The 22,562-nt window shown below is 38.3% G+C and overlaps 1 long non-coding RNA gene and 1 pseudogene across 6 annotated transcripts in view; both read left to right on the top strand.

Moving 5' to 3' along the window:
• The window catches only part of LOC116089043, a 40,394-nt gene extending 25,596 nt beyond the window's left edge, over positions 1 to 14,798 (top strand). For 5 of the 6 annotated variants that reach the window (XR_004118120.1, XR_004118119.1, XR_004118118.1 and 2 more), the window contains exons 3-4: positions 1,658 to 2,014; positions 14,321 to 14,798. This is a non-coding gene — a long non-coding RNA (uncharacterized LOC116089043). The remainder of the gene's footprint in view (positions 1 to 1,657; positions 2,015 to 14,320) is intronic. The other variant, XR_004118123.1, reaches the window with a different exon arrangement.
• Positions 14,799 to 18,610: 3,812 nt separating this feature from the next.
• The window catches only part of LOC116089373, a 12,684-nt pseudogene continuing 8,732 nt past the window's right edge, over positions 18,611 to 22,562 (top strand).

Raw genomic sequence — 22,562 nt, 5'->3', positions numbered from 1 at the left:
TTTTGTTTCCTCTTTAAGGGCTTGTACCTCTTTACCTGTATTCTCCTGTATTTCTTTAAGGAAGTTATCTATGTCCTTCTTAAGTTCCTCTATCAGCATTGTGAGATATGACTTTAGATCCAATTCTTGTTTTTCCAGTGTTTGGGATATCCAGGACTTGATGCAGTGGGAGTACTAGGTTCTGATGAAGCCAAGTAGTCTTGGTTTCTGTTGGTAGGATTCTTGCTTTTGCCTTTCACCATCTCTTGATTTTTGGTGTTAGATGTTCTTAGTGTCTCTGACTAGAGCTTGTCCTGTCCCTGCCAACCTGCAGCTCACCTGGGACTCGTGGGGCCCGTGCCTCCCGGCTGGCTGCCCCAGTCTTAGAAACTCACCAGAGAGAAAATGGCAGCTCTCACCCGAGTCTCTGGGTTAAGGTGCTCCCTGGAGGTAGGCCCTCCACTTGCAGGGAAGGGGCAGAGAAGAATGCTGTTCCAACTCTGTCACTCGGAAGCTGAGAGGATCCTGTCCCTGCTGCCCTACAGCTCCCATGTCTGTGTTTTTGTTTAAAGTAGATTTTGATAATAAAGGATCAGCAAGTCAAAATTATAAATGGTTAGGTTCAACTTTTAATCTTATAAAAACTACTAGCATGTAAATTATTAAAGATAATTAAGACATACAACCAGTTCCTGGTTGTAAGCATTCTTGTGTACTTACCAGCAAAATTACCTGATATAGCTGCAATGAATGAAACCAGACTTGGGTTGGAGGGGCCACAGCAAGACTGAGGCTGTAACAATTGTTTTGGGAGCAATCAGACTTTTTTATACCTTTATCAGAAACAGAATAAAGTGGCAATTGCCAGGGTTAATAGAGCTGTAGTTGCCAGGACACAATGAAATTTGCAAACTATACAGGTTACGCAATATTAATTTCCAAGACTAATTGTCTTGTTATAGAAATTGAGCCAAATGTGGATGCTTCATAAAATTAACAGAAAGCAAGGAAGTCCCCTTATCCTTAAGACAGAGGGGTTGTAGGAGAGTTTACAGAGCAAACACTCATCTCCAAGGAATGCACCTTGGGATGTTTCTAAGAGACATCCCTCGGAGAGAGGATCTCCCCCACTCCTCCTGGGAATCACAGGTGTCTTATCCTAACCTGGAGGAAAAAGGTCAATAGAAACTAAAGAACAATGAGCAAGATAAAATCTAACCAGCCGGTGTTGTAAAATTGTAACCAGCCCACATTGTAAGCTGTAAAACTCTGTATAAAAGCTGAGTGCTTGGTTTCCTCTGGGTCACTCTGGTCCCGATCACAGAGTTGACCCTGGTGTACCAGTTTCAAATAAAAATCAACCTCGTGTTATTACAGAGGCCTCCTTCCTGAGTCCTTGTGAGTGGGGTACCCACGATGGTTATTACATTGTCAAGATTCTGTGCTTCCTTAACTACTAAGGGAACATAAAAGGAAACACAAAGTGGCCTTAATGTTTTACTGTCTGGGGAAGTTCATCAGTCTTTCAGGAACTGGAAGGCATGTTGTGACCCAGGACTCTAACCTGAAAAACCTATGGTCAATGTCTTTCAAGGTAGCTGGACATGGAAACTTCATAGTTTGCTGAAAATGACCAGTAGCCATATAAGTGGTCAAATTCTTTGATGTTCTATTTCAGGTGTTTAATGGAGAGAAGAGTAGGAAAGAGCAAAAAGGGTTTTCCATAATAGAAAGTAACACCAGCTTTTGGCAGCAACCCTGAAGCCACCTCCAAAGACAAGGCAACAACAGACTCCATCTGGATCTTGCTTCAAGTATGGTGCACTGGACATTAGGGAAAAGAAATGCCTCACTCATCATCCTATGGACACTAGAGTATTGACTGCCCCACACTGTCACATAGACAGTTGCTCCATAAGAATATCTCTTAGATCTTTTGGGCCTGCTGGCTGAAGACAGACACTGCTCTAGGTACTAAAGATCTACCCTAGAACCTTGGCCCCAGCAACCATGGAGGATCCCAGGTAGCTACCAGGTAGTACGAAACTCTCTCATTTTTAATAGAATCTTGAGAGTTGTTCAGTTTATACCTCTAGATTATTCTGGTAAAACTCATAATTATCAGATATCTATGAGGGATGGTAACAACATGACCCATCACATCAGGGATACAAGTCCTCTCTTCTGTTCCCTCTGGTTCTAACTGATCACTCACTCCTTGTACAGAGAATCTTTTATAAGCATCACCATTCAATAAAAAAACCAATGGCCAATGAGGTGAGGCAGAAAATGGGAAGTGGGAATTGGCAGGAAGAGAAAAGATTCTGGGAAATAGAGATAAAAAAAGAGAGAGCCACTGAGGACAAGATGGGAGAGGGACCAAGGAGATGGATAAAATAGCAGGTAGACATTGAAGGAGTTGCAGAGGCAAACTATGGAGCAGAAACTGAGGGAAGGACAATCCAGAGACTGCTCCACCTGGGAATCCTTCCCATATTCAATAACCAAACCCAGACACAATTGTGGAAGCCAGCAAATGTTGGCTGACAGGAGCCTGATATAGCTGTCTCCCGAGAGGCTTTGCTAGTGCCTGACTAATACAAAAGTAGAGGCTCACAGCCATCCATTGGATTGAGCACAGGGTCCACAATGAAGGAGCTTAAGAAAGGACCCAAGAAGCTGAAGGGGTTTGCAGCCCCTTAGGATGAACAACAATATGAACTACCTAGTACCCTTAGAGCTCCCAAGGACTAAACCACCAACCAAAGAGGAAACATGGTAGGACTCATGGCCCCAGCTGCATATGTAGCAGAGGATGGCCTAGTAGGTCATCAATGGGAGGAGAGGCCCTTGGTCCTGTAAAGGTTCTATGTCCCCAGTGTAGGGGAATGACAGGGCCTGGAAGCAGGAAAGGGTATGTTGATAAGCAGGGGTGGGGGAGGGAATAGGGGTTTTTCAGAGGGGAAATGGGGAAAGGTATATCATTTGAAATGTAAATAAAGAAAATAACTAATAAAAAATCAGTTACCAAAAAAACAATATATTCAAAACAACAACAACAACAAAAGGGCAGGTAGAGGTACTTATAAAGACACTGATTAGATGAGCAGAAAGAAGCAAGCTGTAATTGAAGGAGAGGTAACTTAACCAAGTGGTAGACATAGCATAGATTAAATGGTTAAGTAAGTTAAGAGCTAGTCAGGGAATGAGACAAAGTTTATAGCATAGGCATTTAATTAGTAACTAATTAGACTCAGAGTCATTATTCTTTATACTGGAGATGGGGATGGAAAACTTGAAATTTAATAATTATTTTTACACCTTCCTCATTGCTCCTCATTCCTCCTGACCCTGTTACTAAGCAAAAATATTATGACTAAATTATAATTTTTTTTCTTTTCAATCAACTCCTGGAATTTTTCTGCCATCCTTTCAGCCTTTAAAGAGTCCCTTTCTATCAGCTGACACCAATAATTCATCCTTATCTTCTTCTAGACTCCCTTATTGCCCCCAAAGCATGGGACGATTCTTCTCTGTCAGTGGCGTCCCATCAACCAGTCCCCATTCAAGTCCCCTCCTGCCTGTGTCATTCTCAATATTATCTCTCTTTAAAACATAGACATAGATTAAAACCTATTATTCAGTACCTTCTTACTAAGGGCATTCTCAAGCCCACTCATGCATGTCTGTCCTAAGACCTGATAGCTTTCATTGCCTGATTCAAGATCTCAGGATTATTGAGATAGCTACCCTTTCCACACATCCACTTGTACCTAAACCTTATACTCTCCTTCCTCATATTGATTCTTCTACTTCTTACTTTCTGTTTTAGATCTTAAGGATGCTCTTCTCCCACCATTTCTTTATGCTCAGAGTCAGATTACCTCCTTACCCTCACCCATGTGGACCCTGACACTGGAACAGTATTTCCACTTACTTGGGCTGTTCTTCCCTAAGGATTCCAAGACAGATTACATTTCTTAAACCAGACTCTGGACACTGACTGTTCTTTAGATATATCTCCAAATTGTTTATTCTAATATGTAGATGACTTTCTACAATGCAACTCTTTCTCTGTCACAACATACTGCTCAACTTCTTAACTTTCTAGGAATCTAAGGGTTTCCCCTTCCAAATCTCAACTTTTTGTCCTTAAAGTCAGTTATTGAGGCTTTCTGTTATCCCTCAATAGCTACAAACTCACTCTTGATGGCACACAGTACTTGTGGTCCCACACACCTTGAAACAACAAAGAATGAAAAATTCTCTCTTTTCTTGGTCTAATACCTCAGAACCTAGATTCCCAACTTAGCTTTTCTTGCATGCTCTCTTTATAGCATATCTAAGGGTTTCCTAATTGGGCCTCTAAATTCTATTAAGTCTGTCACAACTACCTGCTCTTACCTCTAAAAAGCACTCCAACAGGCTCTTGCTTTGGTTTTCCCAGACCCTGAACAAATCTTTGTTCCATATACTACTGAAAATTGGGGAGTAGGTCCAGAGATTTGGGGACAAATAAGAAGACCCACTTTTGTTTATTTTTCCCATCTTTCTAAACTGCTAGATACAACAGTTAGGGATGGCAACCTTGACAACTGCTAAGAGAAAACTCCCTCTTGGCACAGGAAGCCTCTAAGCTCACCTACGTTTACACATTTTCTCTGTCCCAACATCATACTGGTTTATGGATCTGCTATCACAAAAAGAGTGTCTCCAACCAGGAGCTCAAAGAATACAGGAACAGTGCAGCAACTGGGATAGGATCCTTCCAGACTGCCATCTGCACCTACAGCTCATGTTATTCCAGAGCCTTCTGTACACAAGTTCCACCAGGAGAGAGCTGAGTTCGCAGGAGTCCTGATACAGGCTTACAGATCCAAAGGAGAAACAAACTCCAGCCAGAGACAGTAAGAACATCTAACATAAGAGATAACCAAATAGTGAAAGGCAAAGAGAAGAAAATTACCAAAGAAACCAAGACTATTTGGCATAATCAGAACACAGTATTTCCACCATAGCAAATCAACACCTGAATACATCAACAAAGTGGAAAAGCAAGATGTGGATTTAAAATCATATCTCATAATGCTGATAGAGGATTTTAAGAAAGACATAAATAACTCCTTTAAAGAAATACAGGAGAACACAGGAAAACAGGTACAAGCCCTTAAAAAAGAAACACAAAAATCCACTAAGAATTACAGGAGAATACAGGTAAACAGATAGAAGCACTTACAGAGGAAACACAAAAATCCCTTAAAGAATTACAAGAAAACACAATCAAACAGGTCTCCTGAGAGGTTCCACCAGTGCCTAACAAATACAGAAATGGAGGCTCGCTGCCAACCATTGGACTGAGCACTGGGTCCCCAATGGAGGAGCTAGAGAAAGGACCCAAGGAGCTGAAGGGTTTTGCAGCTCCATAGGAGGAATAACAATATGAACTAACCAGTACCCCCAGAGCTCCCAGGGACTAAACCACCAAACAAAGAGTACACATGGTTGGACTCATGGCTCCAGCTACATATGTAGCAGAGGATGGCCTTGTTGGTCATCATTTGGAGGAGAGGCACTTAGTCCTGTGAATGTTCGATGCCCCAATGCAGAGGAATGTCAGAGACAGGAAGCAGGAGTGGGTGGGTTGGTGAGCAGTTGGAGGGGGGAAGGGAATCAGGGGTTTTAGGTGGGGAAACCACGAAAGGGGATAACATTTGTAATGTAAATAAAGAAAATATCTATGAAAAAAGTGTCTCAACTTTGTCTCCTTATAAGAATCAACTTTTTCATATTATCCTCCTAGAAAATCCTAAAATCTCACTTGATTCCTGTGTTCCTCTAAACCCTGGTAAACTCCTTCTCAAAGCCAGTACTTATACTCACTACTACTGCACTCACTTAAAAAACCTTACTTATAAAAAGCTACAACTTTCTATTTCTCTCTGTCACATCCTGACTTTACTTGGCTCTTAGATGGAAACTCCATTCTCAGCTCCACTGGCTCTTGCAAATAGGGTTATGCCACAGTCTCTCCTCTGATCAGGTTGTAGAGTCCGCCCCTTTCCTCCCAGCTACTTATTATAATATAAATTTGGGGAATGGTTTCTCTGACAGTACTGCTAAGATGTTAGTCAACATCCCTACCCTCATTCCCCTATTCTTTCTTTTGACTCCTCTAAGCTTAAGCTTACCTTTTCTGAGTTCCAGTAGCAGGCCTTATCTTCATCAGACAATTTAGCAGCCCCACCTTCTTCTACAGCAACAAGCTGGTCTTGGCCAGCTCCTTTGCAGAGGCTGCAGCTGCCTTGTCAGTCTATTTATAGCTAGAAAGCTTGCTTTCACCTTCAAAAAACATTCTGGATTGGCAATAACTTTGGGTTCAAATATATAATATGTTGCTTTCTTATTATAAAAATGTGTCAGCCTTGGGGAAAAGCTTAAATTGCTTGATTCTCTTAAATAAAAAGTCTTTAAAACTGAGGCTCAGTTATCCACCAGACTAAACTGGTTTCAAGTGTAAAAGTCAGGTCTCCCCTTTTCCTACAACTAGCATGACAGGCTTCAGTTCTAGTAAGTAATTCATTGGTATCAGCACTGGCTTTGTAAAAAATTACCATTGTCGAGCCAGACAGTGGTGTCTCATGCTTTTAATCCCAGCACTTGGGAGGCAGAAGCAGGTAGATTTCTGGGTTTGAGACCAGCCTGGTCTACAGAGTGAGTACCAGGATAGCCAGGGCTACACAGAGAAACCCTGTCTCAAAAAACAAAACAAAACAACAACAACAAAAAATTGTTGTCACAGGCTCAAAAGATTTTTTTTCTTTTTTGGCTGTTTCCGTTTCTAAATATAGAATTAAAATGCTTCTCATTATGCTGAAATATCTGTTTAATCTATATCTAGCCAGTCCTCTTATCTAAAAGAGTATTCACTTTTTAATCTCAGAATCATTTTCTGGTCCTCAAGCTCCACTTTACCTTTGTTCTCATTTCTTTCAGATATTTCTGTCTTACTACAGATGAATGTTCATTCTTCGATCATGTTAATAACATTTCAAGCTTTATTTTTGTTGCGGCTCAAAGGCATGAACTATTCACCAGCCGTTTACAGACACTTTTTAACTGATTTCTCTACAATGATTATTTCATTGTTGATAACAGTAGATATATCTAAAACTTTCATCTCTTTTGTCAAGTTAAAAAAAAAAAGCTTTAGTGAGTTGGGACATGGATCCATCTATAACAGGTAGATAGACATATAAAGTATACATCTAAGAGAAAGAGCCCTGCTAATCTCCTTAACCTTATAGTATTTACCTAGTATATACTCTTCCATCAGTTTTTTTTCACTCAGTTGACAGACACCATCTAAGAATCCATTGTGGCCTTGCAACTGTTCTAAAACAAGTCTATCTATCTAGCATCAGTGGTTTTGGAAAACCAGCAAGCCCTGAACTAACAATGAAAAAGGAAAACTTGTTTTTTTCTGAATCATGAATATGTTGCCTCTTTCTCAATTATGAATATTGCCACTGTGTGAACCAGTCAATTATAAGAGAGGTTTAAAGACTCATGTGAACTAGTTCATAAACCTTCAGGGGCAGACTCCTATGGAGGTCTCTGTTTTGTTTTCCCTGGGCACCTAGCTCCTCCATCTCCTCTGCCCATTGGTCTATATCTTTCTCATAATGATATCTCTTTGCCTCTTCAGGTTCTTTCAGGAGAGAATTAGTGAATTAACCCACCAGTCAATAAAACAGACAATTCTAATGGAATCTCCACAGGTCTCCTAGTATTGCCTGCCAGACTGAACTCCTACTTGGAACCAACATTCTAGAACCCTGTCTCTGCAACCAGCCATAAGTAGCCAGAGTATTATTTTTGTACCCTATCATCTAACAAAAGGCTGAAATGTTAGATTCAAAGAGAGCTTTAAATTGGCAGTATTGATGACGATGTCCTAAACAGAAGAACTTTGGCCAGGCACACAAAAGAATTATTATTAGGTAAAGTAATGCCTAAAGGCAGGTTTTTATTTATTCGTAGCCCCCTTAAACCAACAGAGAACTTCTGTTAATCTTTCCCAGACATCAACTACCTCAGGCAAAGGTGTCTAGTTCCAAACTGCCTCCTACATCAGCTCAAAAATCCATACCCTGTTAACTGCCTAAAATCTACTTGTTCTTCTGCCATTTTGCTCCTTCTCTTTGCTGCCCAGGAAGATTGGCAGTTTAATCTACATTAAATCTTTCTGTCCAAGGAGTGGTCTAGTTCAGTGATTTCACTGTGCCCTCACTTACATTTATAAACTAGGGTAGCCACCTTTCCCCTTATAAACTAAGAAGGTAGGTAAAAGGCAGAGGAGAGGCTGAGGAAGGTGGTTGAAATGTTTTCTTGTTTGGTCCAAACTTGGTAATATCTAGGTTTAGGTGAGAAGTCAGCTAAAGAGTATTAGATCTTTATTGGCTGTCCATTTCTTGGAGCCCATCAGGCAGGACAGTCAAAGTTCACTTACTTTTTAAAACCAGATAGATAACTCATTAGTTGAAATCTCAAAATTTAATCAAAATGGAAAATTCAAAAATGGGGTAGATCTGGGAAACATAGAGGACATGGTCAAAGTATGCCCTCATGCATTATGTGAATACTGATAGAAAGTGACTGCAAACATTCTCTCTGGAATACAAAAAAAAACATCACAGGAAAGTCCGTGGAGCTGTACATCTCATCCAGCCTCACCAGTCCTAAAGGGTTCCAGTTCCTCAGAAATAACTGGGGTCCTGGCTATTTAGAAATATTATGCTAATTAATCAACAGAAACTTGGTAGATACAAAGAGAATTGTACTATAGAAAACCAGCTTCTGGCTGGACTTTCGATTATATTGACATTACTGATACCGAGACAAGAATGCAAGGTTCACTTCTAGAGTAGGATGCTCTGGACACAAAATCTAAAACAAATAATTAATGAAATTCTAAAAAATGATGACAATCTTTACAAATCATTAAAGAAAAGCTAAATAACTTAATGTTTTCTTCCTTAGGGAAAATTATTCAGGTTCTTAAATATGGATGAAAAGTAGGTTCATTTTCATAATCAATACTGGATACACAGGAATGTTAAGTCTCAAAATATGTATTGCCTCCCATTTCTATGAACTAAGTTATTCATAAGATTATTTCTTTTTCTAACAGATGAGAATGAATACAGAACACTAAAGCCCAAAGACCCATGTGGCTAACCCTTCACCTGGGGCTAGAGGCTCAAAATTAACCCAGAATGACCTAAAGCTGCTGTGACTAAAGTTAACTCAATTACTCACATGGGTTCAAACAATTCCACTCGAACCCTTGCTAGCTAAGGGAACTCTGAAACCAACCTAATCAGAATACTGAGAATTAATTTGTTCAGAACACAAAAGAGTTGAGGAAGTACATGATGGTCCTTTATCCCACAGCTGAGCTTACCTTTCTGAAGGAGAATGAATGTGTCACCTAAGGAAGTTGCTGCTGTATACTTGGCACACACAGTGTACAATGGAGTATCATGCTCATCTATCTCATTATAAAGAGAAAGAGAGAAAATTTGAAAACTTCTAAACATTTTATTTTAAGTAGGTGTCTGATTTGGGGGAAAATAGATGAGAAACTGAATATTGAAAAAATTTTAGGAGAGCTATAAACATGGATGGTAGAAGGAATTTTGAGCAAATTTCTGGTGTAATTTGAGGATTTACCAGGCTGATCAAAAGGTTGCTAAGGCACCAAAACATGTCTGATCAGAAAATAGCATTTTTTGGATTTAAATTTTTCTCATAAAATGGATCCACTAGATGTCTTCAGGTTTTTTTTGTTTTTTTTTGTTTTTTTTTTTGTTTTTTGTTTTTTTGTTTTTTTGTAAAAGTGTGAAGTAAATTGATTCCTTAATGCTTGAGATTCCAGAAATGAAAATCCCAGCATTTTCTGCTGAAGGTGCAGTCTGGAGTGCACAACAGGTTCCACATGGGAAATTTGTCTACCACTCACAGCTCCTCAGCTCCACAGTGAGCCTCTGTTTCACCAAGTCTAGGCCAGCTACAGTGTATATTCTAAATCTCCACCGACCAAAACCTCCACAGCTTGGAGATGACTTTTGTACCAAAATTAAGCCAGCAGATCATCAAGACCATGGGGCTTTCTCCAATTTCACTATGATGAAACATCATAACCCAAAGCAAGTTGATAGAAACAGCTTTGTTTGGCTTTATACTTTCATATTGTAGTCCATCATTGAGTGAAGTCAAAACAAGACCTCAGGCAGGACTGGAGCTTTGAGGTAGGAGCTGATGCAGAGACCATGAAGAGTTGTTGCTTACTGGTTTGCTCATCATGGGTTTCTCAGACTGCTTTCTTATAGAACCCAGAACCATTAGCCCAGGGATGGCACCATTCACAATTGGGTAGGCCCTCCTCACCAATCTCTAATTAAGAAAATGCCTTAAAGCCAGATCTTAGAGAGGTTTTTTCCTCTATTGCAGCTCTGTCCTGTCTGATGACTCTAGTTTGTGTTGACATAAAACTAACCAGCACAAGTAATAAGGGCACTAATAGGTCACTTGCCTTTAGTTTCGTTTATGACCTAGGCAGTATTGAAGCACTGCAATGATACTACCTTAGCCTAATCTCTTAGCAAGCATATTTAATGAAACAGAGTCTGTTGTTTTGCCAATTTTATGGACAGGAAACCTGAAATGCAAAGACATCCAAGTCACATGTTCTGGATCTTTAAAGTCACCCCCAAAGCTCATGTACTGCAAAGGTGAAATGAGAAGCCACAGGGAACAATCTGTTGGCTAGAGCAGGAGTCTTTCACCATCCAGCATGCAGGATGTGAATGTGCAAGAAGCCAGTCATATTTTATTAATGAATTTTAACCTGTCCCATTTTGATCAACAACTGAAAACAACTGAATAGATAAGGCTAGAGGAGTGGCACAATTAGTGAGAGCTGGCAGCTCTTACAGAGGACCTGAGTTTGGTTCCTTGAACCCATATTGGGTATCTCAACTTTCTTAGTTATCTCCAACTCCAACAGAATCAACACCTTGTTTGGACTCTGCAGATATCCACATATATGTGCTTCTACCTTTCCCATCCCCATACATACCTGCACACCCAAGTAGAAATTAAAAAGTAAATCTGACCAAAACCAACTTGAGGTAAAGGCAGAACTATCAGAATTACATCAGACTTCTCGTCAGAGACTATGAAAGCCAGAAGATCCTGGGCTGATGTCATACAGACCCTAAGAGAACACAAATGCCAGTCCAGGCTACTATACCCAGCAATACTCTCAATTACCATAGATGGAAGAACCAAAGTATTCCACAAAACCAAATTTACACAATATCTTTCCACAAATCCAGCCCTTCAAAGCATAATAAGTGGAAAAACTACACCCTAGAAAAAGCAAGAAAGTAATCTTCCAACAAAACTAAAAGAATATAGCCACACAAACCTAATTCTACCTCTAACAATAAAAATAACAGGAAGCAACAATTACTTTTCCTTAATATCTATTAATATCAATGGACTCAATTCCCCAATAAAAAGACATAGACTATCAAACTGGGTACCTAAACAGGAACCAACATTTTGTTGCATACAGGAAACCCACCTCAGTGACAAAGACAGATAGTACCACAGAATAAAAGGTTGGAAAACAATTTTCTAAGCAAATGTTCCCAAGAAACAAGCTAGAGTGGCCATTCTACTATTGAATAAAATCGATTTTCAACCTAAATTGATCAAAATAGATAAGGAGGGACACTTCATATTTATCAAATGTAAGACCTACCAAGATAAACTCTCAATTCTGAACCTCTATGCTCCAAATGCAAGGGCATCTAAATTCGTAAAAGAAACTTTACCAAAGCTCAAAGCATACATCATACCTCACACGGTAATAGTGAGAGACTTCAACACCCCATTCTCTGCAATGGACAGATCATGGAAACAGAAACTAAACAAAAACAGTGAGACTAACAGAAGTTATGTACCAAATGGGTTTAACAGATATCTATGGAACTTTTTATCCTAAAACAAAAGGATATACCTTCTTCTCAGCACCTCATGGAACCTTCTCCAAAATTGATCATATAATTGATCACAAATCAGGCCTCAATAGATACAAGAAGATTGAAATAATTCCTTGCATCTTATCAGATCACTGTGGACTAAGGCTACTCCTGAATAACAGCATAAACAATAGAAAGCCCACATACACGTGGAAGCTGAACAACAGTCTTCTCAATGATAACTTGGTCAAGGGAGAAATAAAGAAAGAAATTAAAGATTTTCTACAATTTAATGAAAATGAAGGCACAGCATACCCAAACTTATGAGACACAATGAAAGCAATTCTAAGAGGAAAACACATACCTCTACAAGCCTCCAAAAAGAAATTGGAGAGAGCATACACTAGCAACTTGACAGCTCTAGAACAAAAAGAAGCAAATTTACCCAAGTGGAGTCAATGGCAGAAAATACTCAAACTCAGGGCTGAAATCAACCAAATGGAAATAAAAAGAACTATACAAAGAATCAACCAAACCAGGAACTGTTTCTTTGAGAAAATCAATAAAATAGAGAAACCCTTAGCCAGACTGACTAGAGGACATAGAGAAAGTACCCTAATTAATAAGATCAGAAATGAAAATGGAGACATAACAACAGACACTGAGGAAATCAGTTTGCTGGTTCCTCAGGAAATTGTACATAGTACTACCAGAGGACCCAGCTATACCAGTCCTGGGGATATACCCAGAAGATGTTCCAACATGCAATAAGGACACATGCTGCACTATGTTCATAGCAGCTTTATTTATAATATGCAGAAGCTGGAAACAACCCAGATATCCCTCAAGAGAGGAATGGATACAGAAAATGTGGTATATCTACTCAGCTATCAAAAACAATGAATTTATGAAATTCTTAGGGAAATGGATGGATCTGGAGAATATCATCCTGAGTGAGGTAACCCAATCACAAAAGAACTCACATGGCATGTACTCTCTGATAAGTGGATATTAGCACAGAAGCTTGAAATACCCAAAATAAAATCCACAAACCGAAAGAAACTCAAGAAGGAAGACCAAAGTGTGGATATTTTGATACTTCTTAGAAGGGAGAACAAAATACCCATGGAAGGAGTTGCAGAGACAAACTATGGAGCAGAGACTGAAGGAAGGACAATCCAGAGACTGTTCCACCTGGGAATCTTTCCCATACTCAATCATCAAACCCAGACACTATTGTGGATGCCAGCAAGTGCTGGCTGACAGGAGCCTCATATAGCTGTCTCCTGAGAGGCTCTGACAGTGCCTGACTGATAAAGAAGTAGAGGCTCACAGCCATCCATTGGACTAAGAACAGGGTCCCCAATGAAGGAGCTAGAGAAAGGACCCAAGAAGCTGAAGGATTTGCAGCCCCTTAGGACGAACAACAATATGAACTAACTTGTACCCTCAGAGCTCCCAGGGACTAAACCACCAACCAAAGAGTACACATGGTGGGACTCATGGTTCCAGCAGCATATATAGCGGGGATGACCTAGTAGGTCATCAATGGGAGGAGAGGCCCTTGATCCTAAGAAGGTTCTATGCCCCAGTGTGGGGAAATGCCAGTGTCAGTAAGTGGGAGAGGGTGGGTTGGTGAGCAGGGGTAAGGAGGAGGGAACAGTTTTTTTTTTCCCCAGTGGGGAATCTGGGAAAGGAGATATCATTTGAAATGTAAAGAAAGAAAATACCTAAGTCAAAAAAAAAAAAAAAAAGACTTGCAGCCTTGTTGGAGGACATCTGTTACTGGGAGTAGTTCAAGAGATATAAGCTAGGCAGTGGTGGTGCATGCACTTAATCCCAGCACTTGGGAGGCAGAAGCAGACAGTCGAATCCAAACTGGTCTACATAGTGTGTTCCAGGACAGCCAGGGCTACACAGAGGAAACCCTGTGTAGGAAAAAACGAGGGGGGGGGAGAAGACAAGGGAGAGGGAGTGGGAGAGAGAGAACCCCAAACCATTCTCAAGTAGCTCTCTCAACTTTTGGCTTGTGGACAAAGATATAAGCTCTCAGCTGCTGCACCAACCCTAAGGTCTGCCTGCCTGCTGCCATGTTCTCAGCAATGATCATGGACCCTAACCCTTTAGAATGTCAATGCTTTCCTTAGCAAGTTGCTTTGATTAAGGTGTCTTGTCACAGCAATTTAAAAGTAACATAATATATCTGTATAATATATGTGAATGTGTGTATTTATGTGTATGTATCTGTATGAATATATGTATGTGAGAAGTATCTGTGTGTTTGTGCATAGATCTTAAAGCTGCAGAGAGGATGATGAGAATGAAAAAATATCCAAGTGAGACTAACGTGAAGATGATGTGACCTATGTGATGTGAAAGCCAGAAGAGGAGCTATTTGATGGAAAGCAGAAGGGAAAACCCAGAGGAGACAAGAAAATGGGGAAGAATGTAGAAAAGGATGACAAACATGGACACAGAATAATATATAAATGTATAAAAATACTACCACAAAACTCAATACACAGAATTTTAACTTAAAAAATATAGGCATTTAAAATAACTAAAGTTTATAAATCTGTAAAATTATATTTATGTCATGGGACAACACCTACCAAAAACAAATTATGGAAAAGCTTGAAACAGTACCATAGTGCTTATAGCTGAGATCATTTATTTTAACTGCTAGTGTTTAACACAGCAGAATGTCTTAGATGAATTTGTAAAAACATTTACCTGCGATGTACATAAACTTTACTTGCTGCTCTCAAATGCTTTTTTCTTTGTGAAAATCATTTCAGTGCCCTTCCTAGTATGACCTGTCTCCATCCTGTAGTCACAGGTGGGATTTCTGTTTGATTTATAGATACTTTCTAAAACCATTCTTTTATGTACAACATGGATTGAGTCATTGAGAGAAAAACAGCATTCTATAGTTTCACAAAATTATAGTTTTTTTTTTTTTAATTAGTCAAGATTCAAGAGTGAACAGCACAGGACTATGGCTATCTAACCAGATTCATGAGTCATTGTAAAAATGATGCTAATTATTTTATCTAATCAGAAATGCTTTCAAACATTGATATATCTCTTCTTCTGGTAGAAAATCTTACTTGGAAGTTATTTTATTAATTTTTTAAATGTAGGGTACACTAAGTAGGCCAGAGTAACCAATCCCTGTTGACTTCCATAATCTTCAGTCTTGGACTCCTTTTTTTGGTAACACATACTATATCTTATTACTTAAGATTTCTAAAAGATGATAAAGAAGTGAAAGAGGAGAAGAGGAGGAAGAGGAAAAAACTCATTTTTTGAGTGAGAGACTTGTTTCTTTTGGGGGATAAAGCCTGAGCTAGCTCTAGGCCATTTATATACATGGGGTATAGGACAGGTCATTGACTGCTGTGCTCAGTTGGTACAACAGTGACAAGGAGAAAAGAACAATCCATTACACATGCACCTTATTTTCATTAATCCAGTATTTTTGTTCAGACAGTGGAGTAATGCAAACACTGGACATTTGAGTATAACAGGTGTGAACGACCCTATCTCACCTAAAGAGGGGAAAGCAGAGAGTGAGTGGCCAAGGGGTAGTAAAAGGGAGGCCGTGGAGCGTACAAATTCCACGCTGCCCCTGAAGAATGTGTTAACCTCTAGATATAGCATCCATGGTTTACCTACCAAGCCCTGTCTGGCCTGGTGTAATTGAGGAATGTCAACCAGATACAAAATCTTTGAGTCAGAGTATAGGGGTGAGGGGCAGGATGCTGGGCCCTGATTAGACTTGGACATTCTAGCAAGAGCCGAATGCACTCCTGTTGCGGTGCAACATGTGTAGTTCACTGTGGGTCAGGGAACAAGCTGGCACAGCCAGTTGGGAAGTGGAAAGCAGGCTTACAAGTTCTGACGAGACACCAGGGACCAGATGTCTTGAGGTTGCCTTCAGGTATTCAGCCTAATGGCTGTGTAGGATCCTGCCAGATGAGTCACCCTCCTGGATTTGGCCATTGTGTATCTTAGTCTCTGTGTTTCCCTATGGTGTTTCCTCTGGTCTCTGTCCCCATCTTATGTGCCATGTGTCCCTGAGGGTGAATCACACCTGTGTTTAAGTCTGCTGTAAAGTGTTCAGTTTACTTCAAGGGGTCATCATGGTAAGGTCTGTCCACATGGAATCCTCCTTACATGCCACACACACTGAAATATATACCGCCCCCATCTCCATAACCTTTTGACCCCCATCTTTTCCCATAATCACCACAGACTCCTAGTACAAATTGGATGCTGCTTTAAATGTGAAAAATTTGTTTAAAAGCTATAAAATCTGAATGAAAGCTAAAGCTGAACTTATAAATCTTGTTGCATATGAGCAAAAAGTACAAACAACTCTATATAATAAACTAACCTGTCACTCATATAAATATATATATTAATAATTAAACTGTTCTGCAAAACAAACAAATGCAAACAAAACAAAAAAAGAAAAAAAAGAAAAACCTTATTTGAATTATTATTGTTAGTGTTCTCTTGGGGTATTGATTTTGTTTAATGTTCACTAACTTAGTTTATAGCTGAGGCTATAGATTTTAAATTATAAGAAAAATACTTTTGACTTACTATCTCCGTGAGTAATATGTCTAGGAAGGTAAATCAGATAGAATTAGAAAATTCTCAAAGCTTCTGATTTTAATGTTGTAAAGGACTTTTAAATACCTACCAATGATTCAAAGAAACAAGACAATGTGGGCAAACGCATTTTAAACCATTAACCACAGCTTCCTTGATAACCATGACCTTTATCATAGACAGCCTACTTCCACTATCAAATTGAAGTTTCCCATTCTTGCTGATTTGCACACTTGGCTTACAGAGTAAAAGGGAAAAATATGGATTTTAAATGTTTATACTTCATTAGTTTAACAAATGCTAGAAATGGCTGGTATCAAGCATGAGAGCAAGTATCAATAGATTTAATAGGAGAGTTTTATACTAAATAATTCTATTATATCATCTTTCAGTATTATTATTTTAAAATCATTGTTTCAACAAATGGATATATTTATATTGTGAATACCCTGCCTATGTCTAAAATAAGTCTTATAACAAAAACAAAAACAAAAAACAAAAAACAAAACTTGTACAGTTTTTAGTTAGCATATTACAAAATATCTGAAAGAGAAAATGCTCATAAATCTGTTGAGTAAAACCATCAAAACATAATATATCTGACTTAGGTTCTTTCTTTTCCATGTGTACTCATGGCCCTGAATAGCCACACAAATACAAAGAAGCTATGTTTTCTAATTCAAAGGGCACTTTAGGAAGACAAAAATTAAGTGTACTATATATGAACTACTATCCAAATGAATTCTCTTATAATAAGAATGAATGGCATACACAGTATCATTATTATATGTACATTTTAAAAAGAAAAAAACATTGGGCCACAGAGACAGCCACTGGTGTGGGAGTGTATCTGCATCTACCCTTCCCTCCCAATCAAAGTTTAGAGGTAATATGGATGGGAGATGTTTCATAGGCACATCCACCCAACAATAGGTCAATAAGCCAATGGGCCCAGGCATTGTCATAGAGGAAGAATGTTTCGCCTAGCTTCATATTCTCCCATTTGCTAGAAGACAAGTCCAAAGTGATGGACAGCAGGGAGCTGGGGATTGGCATGGCATGAAGTAACAGAGAATACGTTTGTGGAAGGGTGCCTGAAAGAATCCAGGTAGAAAAGGAACACCAAGAACACGGGCATGGGGCCCAGAGGTAATCTTCCCTCACATGCATTCTCTCTTTCTCTTAATCTTCATTTATTTTTCATACAATATATTTTATCATGTTTTCCCAACTCCTCCCAGATCCTTCTCATGTCCATACCCTCCAAATTTCATGTTCTAAAAGGAGAAAAAAAATAAAGGAAAAAATTAATTAGACAAAAAATACCAAAACAAACAAAGAAATTCACAAAGGCGGAGAAGAATATGAAAGCCATTTTGTGCTAGATATATGCTCCTGGGCACGGGGCCTGTTTTGAAGTATGGATGATGTATTCAGTGATACTCCATTAGTGAAAAATGATATCCCATTTCCCATAAGGTATCAATGCAAACAGCTTCTTAAGTGAAGTAGAACTTTGTGTCTATTTTCATTTCCCAATGTAGGGATTTTGTGTGGTTTGAATTTATATAGGTCTTATCTGTTCTATCATAGTCTCTATGAGTTCATATGTGTGTCTGATCTGTCTCTAACATGACTTACACAGATAATCATGTGTCTTTTCAAATATACAGTTTATTGTTCACAAATCACACCTCAAGGAAAGGGACGCAACTCACCTCAAACAGAAAACTAGCAAAATAATCTGACAAACTAACAATCCACATTATGTGATGTCACATGTACCTGCAGAAAGAATTCAGTAACAGATATCAGATATAGTAGGCAAAAGTGGGTTGAAAGTCTGGCTGCCCTGATGCAAAACAAGATACTATATGCATATCTACCAATGGGCAAAGGATAGTGAATGGATGCTGGCTCTGGAATAGATGTTTTCTGACAGTGATGTATGCTAAATGATCATGGACACAGTGCTGGATATTCAACAGTCACCAAGGCCAAAACCAGGCTGGAGGCAGGATACCCTGGATGGTAATGTGGTTACCATAAGGTTCCCTTTTTCCAAGCTTGCATGGCTTCTATGCATTGTGGTATAGTAGAGGAGAGCATCTGCTTAGCTGCGAGGAAGCCTAGGGTTTTATCTCTTTTCAGAGCCCTTCAGAAGTTCACCTAATATGTGCAGACTTTGTGGTCCCTTCCTCTAATAGGTGTGAGCTTCTGGTTGCTAGGACTCTGCCAGTTACATCCAGGTGCTCAATTCTGGTGTCAGCACACTTTGTCAGGAATTTGAACAGGAGTGCCTCCAGGTTTGTTTTATTTATTTTGTGTCCTAAGTGTTCACTAGAGTGTAGAAGCTACTGTTTTCTTAGAGCCATTTACTATTTCTGGCTCTTAAATATTTTCTGCCTCTTCTTTGGTGTAGAATATTGAGCCTTGAGAAGAGGGATTTGATGAAGACATCCCATTTAGGACAGAGTGTTCTGAAGTCTTTAACTCTCTGCACATTGCCTAATTGTGGACCTCTGTGATAGTTCCCATGTACTACAAAAAAGAAGTTTCTCTGATGAGGGTTTAGCAATTCTCTGTATTATGGAGCACTGATGCTTATAATGCATGGAAGATTATTGATATCTATAGAAGTCATTTTGCTATGCTCCTTTAGTGGACTAATAATAGAAGCATTTACTATAGGCCAATGGCCAATCTAGCCTCTGGTTTCAGTCTGACTTAACAGTGTTGTGTATGCAAGGAATGTGTCTTAAATACAATTAAATAGTGGTTGTCAGAGGCTGCTTCTCTTAGCCTTTTCCCCAAATGGACTCCATCTTTTATAAAAAGTTGGCCTTTCTCTTTGCTTCACAATTTTTATGACCAGAAGCCCTGAATGAAATGTACAGGTCTGTCCATATTGCATAAAATCTGTATATTCAGATACCTTTTCAATCAATCCTTTATCTGGCTGTCATAGGGAGCTTCTATGCACATAGCAGAATTCTCCTAATAAATAGTTTCTTTATTTGTAAGATGAACAGGATTATTGGGAAGCCTAAACTGAAATTGTATGCAAAATTTCGGTCTTTTAGTAACCTCTCAGTCAATTGTGGTCACAGCTTACCTCCTGCGATGCACTGATGTGATTAAATGAGCAAATATTTACTAAAATGTCAAGTAAGAATTTGAAAACAATAATTAAAATAAGCAAGATACATAGACAGTCTCTAAAATTCAGACTATGTGAGAAGACTCATGAGACAAAGTCTCTAGATGTAGATTGTGGGACATAAACTTGATAGAAAAATGCTAACTGGTATGGCAGATATAGCTTTGAAAACAGCTTTATAACCTTTAAAATTTCAAAATTTGTAACAATTGTCCCCTGAAAGTTGCCATTCTGATGTGTGTAGATTAATTGCATTTTTAAGAACACTAGAATTCAACATCAATAATTTCATTTTAATGTAAAACTTAAAATAGAAGAAGCAGTGATATTGGAAAAATATAGCTCAGAGAACTAAGGGAAATATAATATGTTATAAAAACTATCATTCTTTAAAGCAAATCTGGTAACAAAGTTGGAATCCTTTTGTTCGTGTCCATTTCATCTGTTTCTTGTTTCAGCTAATAACTAATTTTCAACCCATTTCTCAGTTACTAATTTAATATTTTTGTTCAACACTACAGCTACTAATTTATATATGAGAAAGGCATTTTTCCCTGGAGGAATTTAGATAGGCTTATAAAGTTTTTATCACCAACCAAATGCAAAAGGATAAACTCTATCCAAGCCTTGAAACAAAATCTGACACAGTCATTTTTATAATGAAGAAATAAATGTGCTGCCATGTAAAATCACTGCTTGTTAGCAAAATTCACAGTAGCCATAAATGAACGGGAGAACAGTTATCTGCATCTCTGGGATCATTGTGCCTGCTCATGTCCTAGCATTGCTTTTGATTTTAGTTGAAATGTTACCTTATTCCAAAAGTTTATGGCTGCATTGCTCCCCAAGCATTGCTCCCCAAGCATAATGTGAAATATTTACATGTTTTCCAACATTGGTACTTGTATCTTGAGGAGACTGAGTAAACACTAGTGTTATTGCTGAGGGGAACCATTCTAAGATCTTGTCAGTATCATTTTGTCAATATGTATAGCCTTATCAAGTACTATAAATCTGAGTGCCATGTCAGCTAGTCACATCACTTTTAGAAAACCAATTATTCAGACACATCTGGAAAAATAGTGAACATCAAATGCAGACAGGTAATAATTAGGGCCAGAGTAGGATCTGGAATAAAGTAAGAAGAACACACACACAAACATTATCCATCTTTTATGCAATCAGAACCATAGGCTTTTTCTTCCTTACGCTATCTCAATGTCTATCAGCAATGAAAAAATAAAGCTAAGTGATAACATCAAAATTCATTTCTACTCAAATAAAAAGATCAACACCAATTTTATGCAATTTTCTCTCTCCAAATATCATTGACACTCATTAATAAAAAAATTATCTACAATGAGGTGTTAAAAGGAATTCATCATGTTCTGATGAATCTTATTCCCAGGATGAAAATTTGGTTCAGCTCTTGAAAATCAGTTTATGCAACATTCCATTTAACTGCTAAAGGAGAAACAGTCACAAGATAATGTCAATAAGTATATAAAATTTGGCTGACCATAATCAATACTCATAATTGTTTTAAAAATCATTTGGAAAGGCTGAAATCGAGAAGGATCTAGAGCTTGAGAAAAGACTGTAAAGCTTACATTTTTCTCAGGAAGGAGGTGAAACAGGAGTATCTTCACTATCTTAGGGCAAAGAAGCCAGCCAGCCACCTAGAAAGGTAGAAATATAACTGCTCTTGTTTGAAGACATCATTGTCCTATAAAACCTTCTCAGTCATCTTACAATATTCAAAGTTATCTCAGCAAGTTTGTAGGTATAAGACAAATGTAAAATAAAAAAGTATTTGTATCTTTAACCACTAAATGTAGTTTTTTAAAAAAGAAAAAACTAACATCATTCACAATTGCTGAAAGCATGTAATACTTATACATAAATCTAACAAAACACTCACAGCATCTGTTTCCTGAGAAATCATAAAACAAATGAAATAAACATGTTCAACGTTCAAGGACTCCAAAAGGACATGAGCAAGCAACAGTGTTAAATGTTGTTAAAGGATAAAATGAAGTTTATAAAAGCTGAATGAAATAATGAGAACAACTAAAGCTATGAAAACTGCAACAAAAAGAAAAGCTAAAGAAAATCCAAACTGAAAGAAAAATGTAATTGAAATGCTCACCAAGCCTAATTTAAAGCAAGACAAAAACCTTCAGTGTAAAGCCTCATCAAAAGAACAGACCATGTAAAAGTCAGAATATCAGAACTTGAAAACAAGGTGAAGGAATTGTATCATTCAAAAATAAAGTTTTCAAAGTTCATAAACAAAATATGCAAGATTTCTTTGACAATATTGAAAAAGCAAATCATGAACTAAGGGCATGGAAGAAAGATGATTTCCAGGTCTAACACATCCAATAGACAGTCAATAAAATTCATAAAAGAAAACTTCCAAAATCAAGGGGGAGATATGTCTGTTCAAGTACAGAAGGCACACGGACCACCAAATAGTGACAAAAGTAAATAAATATCAAACTCTCAATGTTATAAAATAGGTAAAAACATTCAATAACAAAACAGAGAACAGATATTGAAGGTAACAAAAGAGGAAGTACAAGACATACCCCATCAGGAATAACAGCTGATTTCTGAATTTAAAATGTAAGGACCAGAAGAACTTGCAACAAGGTGACAATTCCTTAAATAGTACAGATGCTAACACAGACTACCTTACTAGCAAACCATTCCATTATAATTCATGGAGAAAGAAAAGCTTTTAATGATAA

Source organism: Mastomys coucha, unplaced genomic scaffold (assembly GCF_008632895.1).
Source record: "Mastomys coucha isolate ucsf_1 unplaced genomic scaffold, UCSF_Mcou_1 pScaffold14, whole genome shotgun sequence".
Taxonomy (NCBI): domain Eukaryota; kingdom Metazoa; phylum Chordata; class Mammalia; order Rodentia; family Muridae; genus Mastomys; species Mastomys coucha.
Note: the sequence above shows the minus strand (reverse complement) of the source record. Positions and strands in the feature narration are given on the sequence as shown.